Source organism: Triticum urartu, chromosome 6, assembly GCF_003073215.2.
Source record: "Triticum urartu cultivar G1812 chromosome 6, Tu2.1, whole genome shotgun sequence".
In the NCBI taxonomy this organism is placed as follows: domain Eukaryota; kingdom Viridiplantae; phylum Streptophyta; class Magnoliopsida; order Poales; family Poaceae; genus Triticum; species Triticum urartu.
In genome coordinates, this window is record NC_053027.1 from 2034879 (window position 1) to 2047230 (window position 12352).

The 12352-nt window shown below is 42.5% G+C and overlaps 1 pseudogene; it reads right to left on the minus strand.

Annotated features, from left to right (window-relative positions):
• Positions 1-4836: 4836 nt before the first annotated feature.
• Positions 4837-11235, minus strand: LOC125516090 (annotated as a pseudogene).
• Between the last annotated feature and the right edge of the window lie 1117 nt (positions 11236-12352).

The following is a 12352-nucleotide window of genomic DNA, read 5'->3' on the forward strand; positions in this document are numbered from 1 at the left end:
CAATGAATTGATGTTGCCGAAATTTTGCGCTTGTATAGGGGGTGTATAACATGCTGCAATGATAGGTGAAGGTGTGTGCATCGTTGTTGAATATTTTCTCTCGACAATTTGATCAATCGGCAACACTTCGTCTTCTTTCAAAACCCTAGCTCTTATTGCCTCATAATCAGGAACCAATCCCTTGTCGTGTTGCCCAAGGCAAATAGCACTAATCTTCTTATTTTGGGCTAAATTTTTTAATGCAGCCAGAGCCACCTCATCTCCTGCAATATTAGGCACATATGTTCCTATCGAATATCTATTCACTCGGCCATGACCGTGAAGGTGAGCCGAGTCATCAAATTTCTAGTTTCATACGCCACTGAACAATTAATCTGACGAGGTGTAGTATATGAACTTTGAGGATAACCGGCCAAATAGCTAACAGAAGCATGGCCCATTCCCCCATTCATCGGCATGTTTGGGGATGAACCCGCATATTGCGAGTCGGCTGCCGATGGATAAAACTTTGAGATGCCCTCCTGTACAGGAGGTGTCCTATATTGATCACTCGAACAAATCGTGTTGTTCACCGGCATATTGAAAGATGTTGCCGATGCACGAAAGTTCAGATTCATAAGTTGCATGTCACGATTCTGTAAATTCCAAGTTTCTCCAATGGAATAACTAGTCGGCCATTGCTCATTAGGGCTGGCCGACATCACATGTCCGTTCAAAGATCTAGCAACATCAACATAATGGCTATTTGCATCTACGGAAGGAGATTGATGATACATGTTACCGTTGTAGATTGCAGCCGCTTGACGACGCTCTCCTCGTAGCAAGAACAGGATGGAGACTGTTCAAAGCTTGATCCCCAGCGGAGTCGCCAAAAAGTGTGTTGACACATGAACACATCACGTGTACCCTCGACGCCGGGGGTGATGCACCGCAGCTCACATCGAAGGAGACCCGACCGACAGCGCGATACGCAAGACAGTCAGCGGGCGCTTTTGAAGACCCGAAACCCCACACTCCCGGGAGGGACCCCGTCAGGGAGTGCGGCGGCTATGGGCTGCCCTAGGTCGATTCGCTCGCCCCTAGAGCCTCGTGGATCGCTGCCCTCCAACGCGAAGAACGAACGAAGAACGAGAAAGAAAGATACAAGGGTAGGGGATAAAGATAGATGAACACAAAAGTGTAATAGATTGATTGGTTCGATTGGTGTTGTTTCAATCGGCCATCACCCCCAACATATATAAGAGGCAGCTGGACTTCCCGTACAAGAAAAGGATTCATCTAGGCTTTCCTTACAAGAAAATTACATTAATTTACGTCCAAAAACCCTAGTCAAATTTGGATTGGTTTTATCCGAACTTTTCAAAACTGTTCGGTTTAAACTGGCTGTACCTTGCGGATCCTTTTTGCGGTAGTAAACGACCTCGGATGGAAACGAGCCCAAAAGCAATCTTGACCGTTTCGACGAGACGAACATCTTTCATGTTGAACGTGTTTTCATTAGAGGTCATCTCGAGGGTCAAATCGCTCGCGCAAAACAGATAATTACTCACGCAGCTCATCAGACACACCCATATATGTGTCTGGTTCCAGGCGTCACACTTTGCTCGCTAGAGGGTCTCGCCGTGCGGGCTCTAACTTTTTCATACGACCTCGGGTTGAGACGATGTTTATATCAAAATCGATCGTTTTGACGAGACGCACAACTCTCGTATAGGACACTTTTCCATCCAAGATCATCTGAATCAGCTTCTGAGCCCATCTTCAACTTCTCGTCGGCTTGACTATCACAGCCTCCACCCCAGCAGGCCTTCCACCCGGGTAAGCTTTCCACACCAACAGGGTTTACCCCGGCAAGGTTTTTACCCTGGCAAAGGTCCTTCCCTAGCAATGTTTCTCCCCCGGCAAGATTTCACATCAACAAGGTTTTACCTCGGCAAGCTTTCTACCCCGGCAAGAGTTCACATCGGCAAGCTTCTCCGCCGGCAAGCTTTCCACGCCAGCAAGCCTTCACACCGGCAAGGTTTTACCCCGGCAAGAGTTCACATCAGCAAGCTTCTCCGCCGGCAAGCTTTCCACGCCGGCAAGCCTTCACACCGGCAAGGTTTTACCCCGGCAAGAATTCACATCGGCAAGCTTCTCCGCCGGCAAGCTTTCCACGCCGGCAAGCCTTCACACCGGCAAGGTTTTACCCCGGCAAGAATTCACATCGGCAAGCTTCTCCGCCGGCAAGCTTTCCACGCCGGCAAGCCTTCACACCGGCAAGGTTTTACCCCGGCAAGAATTCACATCGGCAAGCTTCTCCGCCGGCAAGCTTTCCATGACGGCAAGCCTTCACACCGGCAAGGTTTTACCCCGGCAAGAATTCACATCGGCAAGCTTCTCCGCCGGCAAGCTTTCCACACCGGCAAGCCTTCACACCGGCAAGGTTTTACCCAGGCAAGGTTTTCATTCACCCGGCAAAGGCCAAATACTTTTTCACTCAGGGCCGGCTCGCGAAGCGTTGCCTCTAACTTTTGCATACGAACCCGGATTCGTCACCATGCCAAAATCTGGTGTCAACACCGGAGGACACTTTTCATGCCTTTTGCAGATGCCTGTTGGCAGTGGCACTTTGGCAGGCTATGGCTGAGCACTGGAGTCTCCCGGATGCATCGGCTATCATCGGCTATCCGGCGGACAGGCAAGGAATGGCTCGTGCAACATATTTGTGACTTGACGGAGTTTGATCGCATGAAGCTCATGATGACCCTATGGCGTTGCTGGTACGTGAGGAACGAGCTGACGCACGCGAAGCCGACGCCTCCCATTGACGCGTCTAGAAGTTTCCTTCTATCGTACGCGGAGTCCCTGATAAGCTTACACTGCAATCCACAAGCTGATCCCGTGAAGGGCAAGCAAGTAATGCACCCTGTACCGCTTCCTAGTCCACTATCACATGCCCTTGTTGATGCCAAGACGTCGGGGAAGTGGACGCCTCCACCAGATGTACGGCTAAAGCTAAACGTGGACGGTTCTTTTTGCGAGAAGACAGGTATGGCGGGCGGTGGGATGATAGTTCGGGATGCAAAAGGGGAGATAATCCTGTCATCATGTCGGGTCCTATACACTTTCGTGGAACCCCTTGAAGCTGAGCTATACGCGTGCATGGAGGGCTTATCCCTAGCGTGCCAATGGACCCAACGTCCAATTGAAGTGGAGACTGATTTCTCAGTGGCGTTCAACATGCTTATGGCATCAGGTATTGACAGGTCAAGATATTCTATGCTGGTTGCCGAAGCTAGAAGGCTTATGAAAGACGAGAGGGAGTTCGAGCTACGCCTTGTAGCTCGCGAACGAAATGTAGTGAGCCATTACCTGGCAAACTTTGGTAGAGTAGAGGAGCGCACTGTGGTGTGGCTTGCCTCCGGGCCGGGAGATGTTCACAGCCTATGTGCAAAAGACTGCCCAAATGACTAATAAATAAATTCCTTTTGCCCCTAAAAAAAAGAACAGTATGGAACTACCACTAGATGCCTAAAAGAAAGACAACTTGCCGAACGGATTCTGGTATGGTTACAGGAGCAACTACTCCTGGTTGACCTCTCCTGATAGTTCAAAACAATTTGGACAACACTGAGAGCTACATGATAAAATAGATTATGCGCCTGTAAGTTTTGGTTAAGAAATAGCGATAACAAATATGAAGTTTCGGGGAAAAATGCGAAAAATTCACAGATATGGATGTCAAGCAGGAGTAGTTACATCAAATAATGTACATGCTCCACTTTTCCAAAAAAAAAAACAGATATGTCCCTTCTCAACAAGGTCGATGCTGTTTCTTGAATATACTGTCATGTTTGGTGTCCATCAAAATAAATTGCTTTTTCAACAAGGTCATCTCTCTCTCTAGCTTTGGGCGAGGAACAAAGATAGCGCTTGGTCGCCTGTGGAAGCCTGAACAACCATGTGCACAGCTTGTAAGACATATAATTCATCCGTACGACTGCAGTGCATACGGAAACCGTGCAGGTCATATCTATTTTTCACACTGTGCAAGTTTGTAGTACTTGGTTAGGATGAATTATTCTTCCAGGATATCGGTGGCTCGGAACCGAGGCGTGAACTGAAAGCGTCCCCAGATGGCATACACGCTTGTACTGTTATAACCTGCAGCCATGAGATTTTATTTTTGAGGGAATGCAGCTATGTGTGAGATAAAATAAGACTACTAGACAAGGGACACACGGAGGGGTTATGGGCCGTTGATACCGGCCTACACGAGCGACTCCAGCTCCGTACGTGCGGCACAACAGTTTGTGTTCAATGTGTGGGTACTGGATAATATGCGTGCACCCGAGTCGAGGAACTGCCGTCGGGCGGCCGGCTACCATGAACAGGATCGGCCTCTTCACAGCTCAGGTTCGAACTCGCACATAGCGCAACTCCATCATGTATAATTCTGTGACTCGGAATATGTTCATAGGGTTTGGTAGAAGGAGCATCTATATTTTATCTTATAGCACACACTGCGTGAGATATTAGGGATAAATAAGCAGAATTATAAATCAGCAACGCTTGAGCAGACCACTTGTTTACGATTCGTTCTGGGACTCAATGCGTGGGTACTGGATAATATGTCACGAGTTCTCACACGAAGAAGATGCTTCCTTTTTCAAAATTACTCCAACTAAGTAGCATACTTCTCACAAGAACAGAACAGAAAGGAAAACACCACAGACGTGCCGGAAACATAAAATGAATCGATTGCAGTTTATGAACAACAAACAAGGACACATTTGAGCAGATTACCAAACTTTGACTAAGCAGATGCAACAAAAACCGGTAGGAGTTTCCCTTTCACCGTCCAGATAAATGGATTAATTCCGACATCCCACCGCCATAACCAGACTGGAAGGAGTTCTCCTCGTTGCTTACTCCAGAAATCGTCAACTGAAATTGCCTTCGAATTTCAGCATCCATGGGGTTCATACTACCAGTTGAAGCAGAAACAGACAACTTCTCACTAGAAACTACTGGCAACAACGCTTTGAGCCTTGAAACAACCTCGGTCATGGTCGGCCTGTGGATGGCCGCGTTTTTGACGCAGTTCATGGCGAGGTCTAGCACACTCTGGAGTGAACTGGCATCGTACTGATCCAACAATCTCTTGTCCACGATGTCATGAATATTTCCCATGGCAATCTTATGGCGTACCCAGTTTGGTAGATGAAAGGTTTGAGGCTCCATCAATACTGGGGGCTGGCCAGTGATGATCTCCAAAAGCATGATGCCAAAGCTATAAACATCTGTCTTGACTGTGAGTTGGAAAGTTGCATGGTACTCGGGGTCGAGGTAGCCAAGAGTGCCAGCAGCAACAGTAGATATGTGTGTGTGAGCATCATTAAAAGCCCGGGAAAGCCCAAAATCAGATATTATCCCCACAAGATTCTTGTCTAGAAGGATGTTGGGGGTCTTTACATCTCTGTGAACTATTGATGGGGTGCAAGACTCGTGTAGATACTCCAGCCCTATAGTTTATTGAAGTCATACTTAGTCAAAGCAAGCATACATACATACAATACATAAAATTAGTAAATAACTGAAATATGGACCTTGTGCAGCATCAAGTGCAATATGAAGTCGTTGTTCCCAATTCAAACTATAGTCATCTCCTGCATCAAGAAATACGACATTAATATAAGTTCCTTGATACATGGATAGCACATAAATATATGTTTTTATTATTGGTACTACTACCATTATTACTACTACTACTACTACTACTTCTACCACCACTACTACCACTACTGCCACCACCACCACCACTATTAATACTATTATTATTATCATGTTGTACATATATTTAAGCTAACAAATTATGCACGCTGCCTTAATGGTTAAGCATAGAACCAATTGATATATTAAGATCTTAAACCTGCATAAAACTGAGCTTTGATATTCGAGAGGCAACTGATGCTTTTCCTTCTCTTTACGTGAGTTTTTGTTATATCCAAATCAAATTAAGAAGAGAACCAACTATTAAATTATTACTTAAAATTTCCTCTAGAGTTTATTTCATTCATAATGGCTTCGAAAGATGCTTACAATCCCATCATGGCATTGGTATGACTCTAGGAGTGTAACTATGCTTTCCTCGGTTTGTTAGCCACATATCAAAGAACAATTAATTGAACATTCCAAGGTTGTAACTTCAAGAATGTCCTGCTAGGGCCTTACTTCTTACCACATACTCTACATATACATAGTAAATTAGGTCCGCCAACTCAAATTCATTTAATCAGAGTAACAATAACAGTCTAGGCAACCAACCACACATGTAACAAGAAATCATGTTGATAGTAAGATGCCAAAAGGTTGGCTACTTTGACTTTGGAGTTCGTTTTTGTACTTAGGGACATGTCCTATGAGTTCTATATTACTCTACAAAACACCATATATTCATATAATTTTAGAAGTAATTGTGTCCCAAGGGTTAATTAGACTATGTGGTCAAGTTGCCTGTTTGTGTTATTTTTTTTGGAGGAATTTAAACCCTGAATTTCTTAATCTGCATTTTAGATTTTACTGATTTTAGGTTTGGCTGAGGGTTAAAGTTTATTGATTTAAGTCATAAATAACCTATATGTGTATTTAACTACAACTTAACAAGTCAATTATGTTTGATATAAACATTAATAAAAGGTAAACAATTAATAAATAAACCTCCTCTTATGAGCTGTTGAAGATTCCCTCTCGACATGAAGTCATAAATGAGAGCGAGGCACTTCTTGTTTTGGCAATATCCTTTCAAAGTCACAAGATTCTTGTGATGAACTTTGGACAAGGTTTGTACCTGTGGGAATACATATAGTTACCAAACATACAAGCCAGTTGCATTTATTGCAGATAGACAACATAAAGGTATATTTATTTGTGCTGACTTATTGTATACTCTCTATTGAAGAAAAAAATGATTCAGCCACATTGGTTTCATGTTATACCTCAGGGAAGAAGTCTGTTGACTCCGCAATTGATGTTTCCATCAGCACCTTAACGGCTACTTCATCACCATTTTCCAGTTTGCCATGATAAACAATACCAAAACCTCCTTTTCCAATGATTGATTGGAAGTCGTTTGTTATGAGCTTGAGCTCTATGTACGTGAATCGTCTGAGGTCAACATGCAGGGAAGTTTCCTCTTCATACATGGCATAATCCTCATGGTCTGACTTACCTGCATGGTAAAGAAATTAAGTTTACATGAAAGTTTAGGTATGAAGTTGTTGTCTAATGTCTACCTAATTTTATTGCAGCGATGAAAGGGGATTTTAGAGTGTAAAAGTTATATTTTACCTTTCCAACACAACTTCCCGATTATGCACATCAATACTAGGATGGCTACTACTACCACAGGAACTACCACTGTGATAAGCATTGCTTGTATGGTGTTCTTCTTCTTATTTGAGCAGTATGTATCTTTGACTTCTGAGCATATGGGATTGCCTTCCAATCTTGTGACACAAATGCACAACGTATATATAAATCATCTCTCAAACATATTAGGTACAACGGCTATAAAAATTAATGATTGTACCACGACTAACCCTCTAATAATTCTTATAAGGACCTCCAACCTCTAAATTAACAGACTGCATTGTTTTGAAATCGCATCCCGTTATCAATAGGTGATTGTCTTCCTCTTAAGGCTCAGAAATGATAAATCATTTGTAGTTACTAGATGCTAGTATATGTTACCGGGGTATGTTTGGATCAATAAGCACTGCAAAAGTATGACTATTTCCTAATTGGGTGCCACAACTTAGTCGCATTTGACGAGTTTATGCATATAGCTGTAGAAGTGTGGTGCTGCACAAGTAGAAAGTGAACATGTGTAGCTCTTGTTTGGCAAGACATGCTAAAGGAACAGAATGTGTTTCCACCAATAATTATATAATATTTGCAACTATTGTTTCTAAATGTCCAATTATTTCTGTGATAATGAACCTTGGGTTGAGCCTATTGGTGTGTTTTATTGGAAATAGAAATACATCAAGGAATTGTGCAATAGAGTGTATCAAACCTTAAATCAAGCAAACCAGCCTGAACTCTTTGTAGAATAGAATCAGGGATTGGCCCAACGAGCTGGTTGTTTGACAAATTGCTGGAAAATAATATTTAAAATTATTCATGTGAAATCTATGTTATCAACCAAATGTATAGTCAGACTTACAGAATTTTGAGTGACTTTAGCTGATAGTCTGGAATAGCTCCCGTCAAATTGTTGTGTGATAAATCCCTATATATGTTTGTGCTTAGGGTCAAAATTATGCCAACATATATAATAATCGCAATAAGTGTCTAGCATATCAATTCATTGTGGTAAGTACCACTTACAGGTTTTCTAGTGATACCATGTTCATGAATGATATGGCTAATCCACCTTTCAATCCACTCGCAGAGAGGTTTCTGCAAAAGCAACTCATATTACAACAAGTTCTACAATCTCGTGATTTCATTGAGCTGACATATATTTCTGTGGTGAAGGTTTACAATAAATTACATGTTCTTCATTTCAAGTAAATTATCTGTGTTATCAAGATCTTAGCCGGTAAGAAACATGACCAAGTGTCCGTATAATAAAAATTTTATACATAACAATACATATATGGAGACACACTCAAATCAAGAGGTGGCTTTTGTGGAGCATTAAACTTGCACTTAGATTGTAAAAAAAAAGAACTCCGATGCTTTAATTCAAATGAATATGGTATTATGTTCTTACACTGAAACAACCCTTGGATTCTGGTTGCTCTTTGAGTAGTCGCAAGTCAAACCTTCCCAGGAATATTCTCTTGGGGAGCACGGATCTCCATTCCAGTTTATTCGTGTCAAATTGTAGTGGTTCTTGACTTCTTTCATGTAATTGACTACAATAGGAAAAACACAGAAAAATATGAACCCGGAATAAAAAAATTGTATATGTTGGTTATAGGGCTTATATGTATTAAGAAGATGAAAACATTAACTTCAGTACTCCCTTCATTTTTATTTAGTCTGCGTATTAGCTTTGGTCAAAGTCAAACTTTGTAAACTTTCAGGGGCCTACACAGTGATATCCCGGTCATTAACATTTCATTATAAACGCATGCACGCAGCTGGATGTGCTATTCAAGCAAGTGACTAAATTGCATCACGATCATGTGAATCTGTCATATACTAAATGATAACTGTGTAATGAACGTGCAGTATTTACATTAGCTTACCATCTTCCGAGTCAGTAGTGAGCTTATCCATCCGAACGAGATAGTAGGTCTCGATCGCGTTGATCAACGGCTTGAGTGTCGAGCTGCCCGTCTTGTTCAGGAGGAAGGATCCATCTGCGTAGGGCAAGAACCGTCCGTTCTGGTGCATGCTGTCCACCCGGAATCGTGAAGGGGAGAAGTCTGAGAAGAGCAATTCGCCGGCGCCGTAGATGTCGAACCTCCTGTTCGGGTTGCTCCCATTGATCTCGGCAAAGTGAAAGATTGGAAGAACCTGCATGTTCTTAGTGTCTAGATTGGGATGTTCTGGCGGGCTGATGATTATCCTGGACCTGGAGAAGTTCATGTCTACGGTCAAGGCATTCTGCATGATGACCGACGGTATATTGAAGAAGTTGTTGCCGGGGAGGCTCTCCACTTTATTGGTAGTGCTCAGGTTGATCCCGGGGTAGGATGTGGAGTCGCTATCCCAGAAGCGGTCATATTTGTCCGTTGGATACCTTAATAATTGAACACAAGGACACAAAATTAAAGACAGATAAATAGCTAGCACGGTACAATACGGCATTTACATACAAGTTGTAGTAAGATTTAATTACTACTATTAGTTTTTGTTAGAAGCAATGGCAGGATTAACGAAAAAGGAGCAAACACTATATATGCATTAAGCTAGCAAAAACTGAGTCGAAAACCATTGGTAGGCACAACTTATATCTACTCCAAAATTATAATGGACGGACGGGACCCCTCATCTCACCTTGTGATAAAGTTGGTGACGTTGCCAAATCTGGTTCGACTAAGAAGGCTGATTGAAACAGAAGTATTGACAAAAGGGTACATCGTATCTTCGAGTGGCCTTAGCTCCAACGAGGATATGAAGGGAATCCCTGAACCCAAGTTTACCAAGCAGGCGGACAAGGAGTTGCTCGGAGCAACGGTGAGCACCTCGTTCCGTACCAGTTTGTCAAGTTCACCGTAGCCCAGGAATTAACGCCGATATGGAGCCCAAACAGAAACAGCGACCCGTCCAGAGTCTTGTTCAACCCATCATAGTTGCCATAAGTAAACGTGGCTCTCAATAGATACTTCTTACCGATGGTGGATGGCAGTGTATAGCAATTCCTTGAGCCATCGGGAAAGCTCCTCAGGGTTTTTTGTTGCTCATTTTCGGCAGCATCCATAAACTCGTGAGAAATCTTTTTTATCATGCCACCCTCAACAAATCCACCGTCAGGATCAAACCGTAGCCCGGTGGCACTGTCGTTGTACGAACTGCGGTTTCTCAATCCACAGTCGATGCTTATGAACCCTATACAATATAATGGAGAATATGTATCAATTTCATCTGTTCCAATTCCAACTTCCAACAGTTCGGGATTGATGCAAAGATCATTAGCTCTTCTTTTGTTTCATAGGGTAGGAAAAGTCATAGGAATAGAAAAGTAATAGAAATGAGATGACATGTATCTCAAATCCTATGAATAGGAATAGGAAAGGAGACGCTCTTTGATTCACATCATAAGATTTTTTTTTTCATTGAGTCCAGGTTAATGTTTATTTTGCTATGAGATGTGAAGGATAGGAAGAATTCCACCATAGGAATAGGATTGTATTCCTGCAAACCAAAGGGCTCTAAAGGAATTTTTTCTATAGAAATCCTATCCTATGAAATTTCTATAGAATTCCACCAAACCAAAGGAGGCCTAGCTGTGGGACTGCATATTCAGAAGCTGATAATAATGTATGGATGTTCAGATTACTGTAAAGCTGGATTTCTTTTAAGTTGCATGCGCAAGTAAACACAACTGTACTGCATGCAGATAGAGAATAGGTTAAAGAACTGTAGGATCTATAACGGAAAAGCTATGAGGATATGGCTTGTGTTACCAGAAGAAGGAGGCTGGCCGTGAACTTGAATCATCATGACCAGGTTGAGCAGCAGCGCCAAGATCCATGCCAGTTTGGTACTTGGCCAGCAAATGAAATTGATCACCATGGTTTCAAGCAAGAAACGGCGTACGTATCTGCTACAAGTGACTTGTGGAGCTAGTTATATAGCAGAGGAAAATATAACCAATTAGCGCGTACGGTTTAGTCCTTGCTTCCCATGACTTGGCCTCCATGCGCACGGTGTGAAGAAAACAAAAGTTTGGTTCAAAGAAATGCAACTTGCATTAATCTATGGAATCAATAGAGGTACTGCAACTTGCCGTGGAATTTTGTTCATTGGTAGGTGAATTTCTCTTTAAAGAGATGCAACTTGCATTAATCTAAGGATAAGGAATTAATAGAGATACTGCATCTTGCGGTGGAATTTTGTTTGACTTTCTTTGCAACTTTTCCCGCCAGCGTGCGTTTTGACGAACCATGCAACTTGACCCAATAAGCTACAGCGAAAGCACACGCCGATCTTTCTTTGCACGCGTGCATTGTGTCCGTCCCGGTGAATCAAGCTAGCGTTCAAAAAGCAACATATAGGCTACAACGAAAGCACACGTTGATATTTCGTTGAATCAGTCAGCTATGCTAGGTTAAAGGACTAACAAACTACAATTATAAGTCTAAAATAAAAGAAAGCCATTCACAAGGCCAAAGCCCACGATGCTAATGTAATCAGGTATTCCCTCTGTCCATAAAAGAGTGTACTTCCAACTTTGTTGAAAAGTCAAATTTTTTTATATTTGACCGTGTATGTACAATAATAAACCAACATTTATGTCATCAAATTAGTAACATTATATTCATGATAAAATATATTTTCTTCATATACCTATTTGGTTTCACAAGTATTGATATATGTTTACACAAACTCGGTCAAACTTTGAGATAATTTGACCCTTCGACAAAGTTGGAAATACACTCTTTTAAATACGGAGGGTGTAAGCAACCGCTCCTCGTTATGGCGTGGTGCACGGGAGCCATTAAGCAAAGGATCATTTATTAGTCAGCAAAACGACAGTCAAGTTGACCCACGTGGCTAAGAAGCCGGTGCATCCGCAATCCTAATATAAAACATTTCGTTGGAAGGGTCTTGGCTGCGAGACATGCATGCTGCCACATTCGAATCCCCTCCAATGTAAACAAATATCACAACCCCAAGCAAAACAATGTGC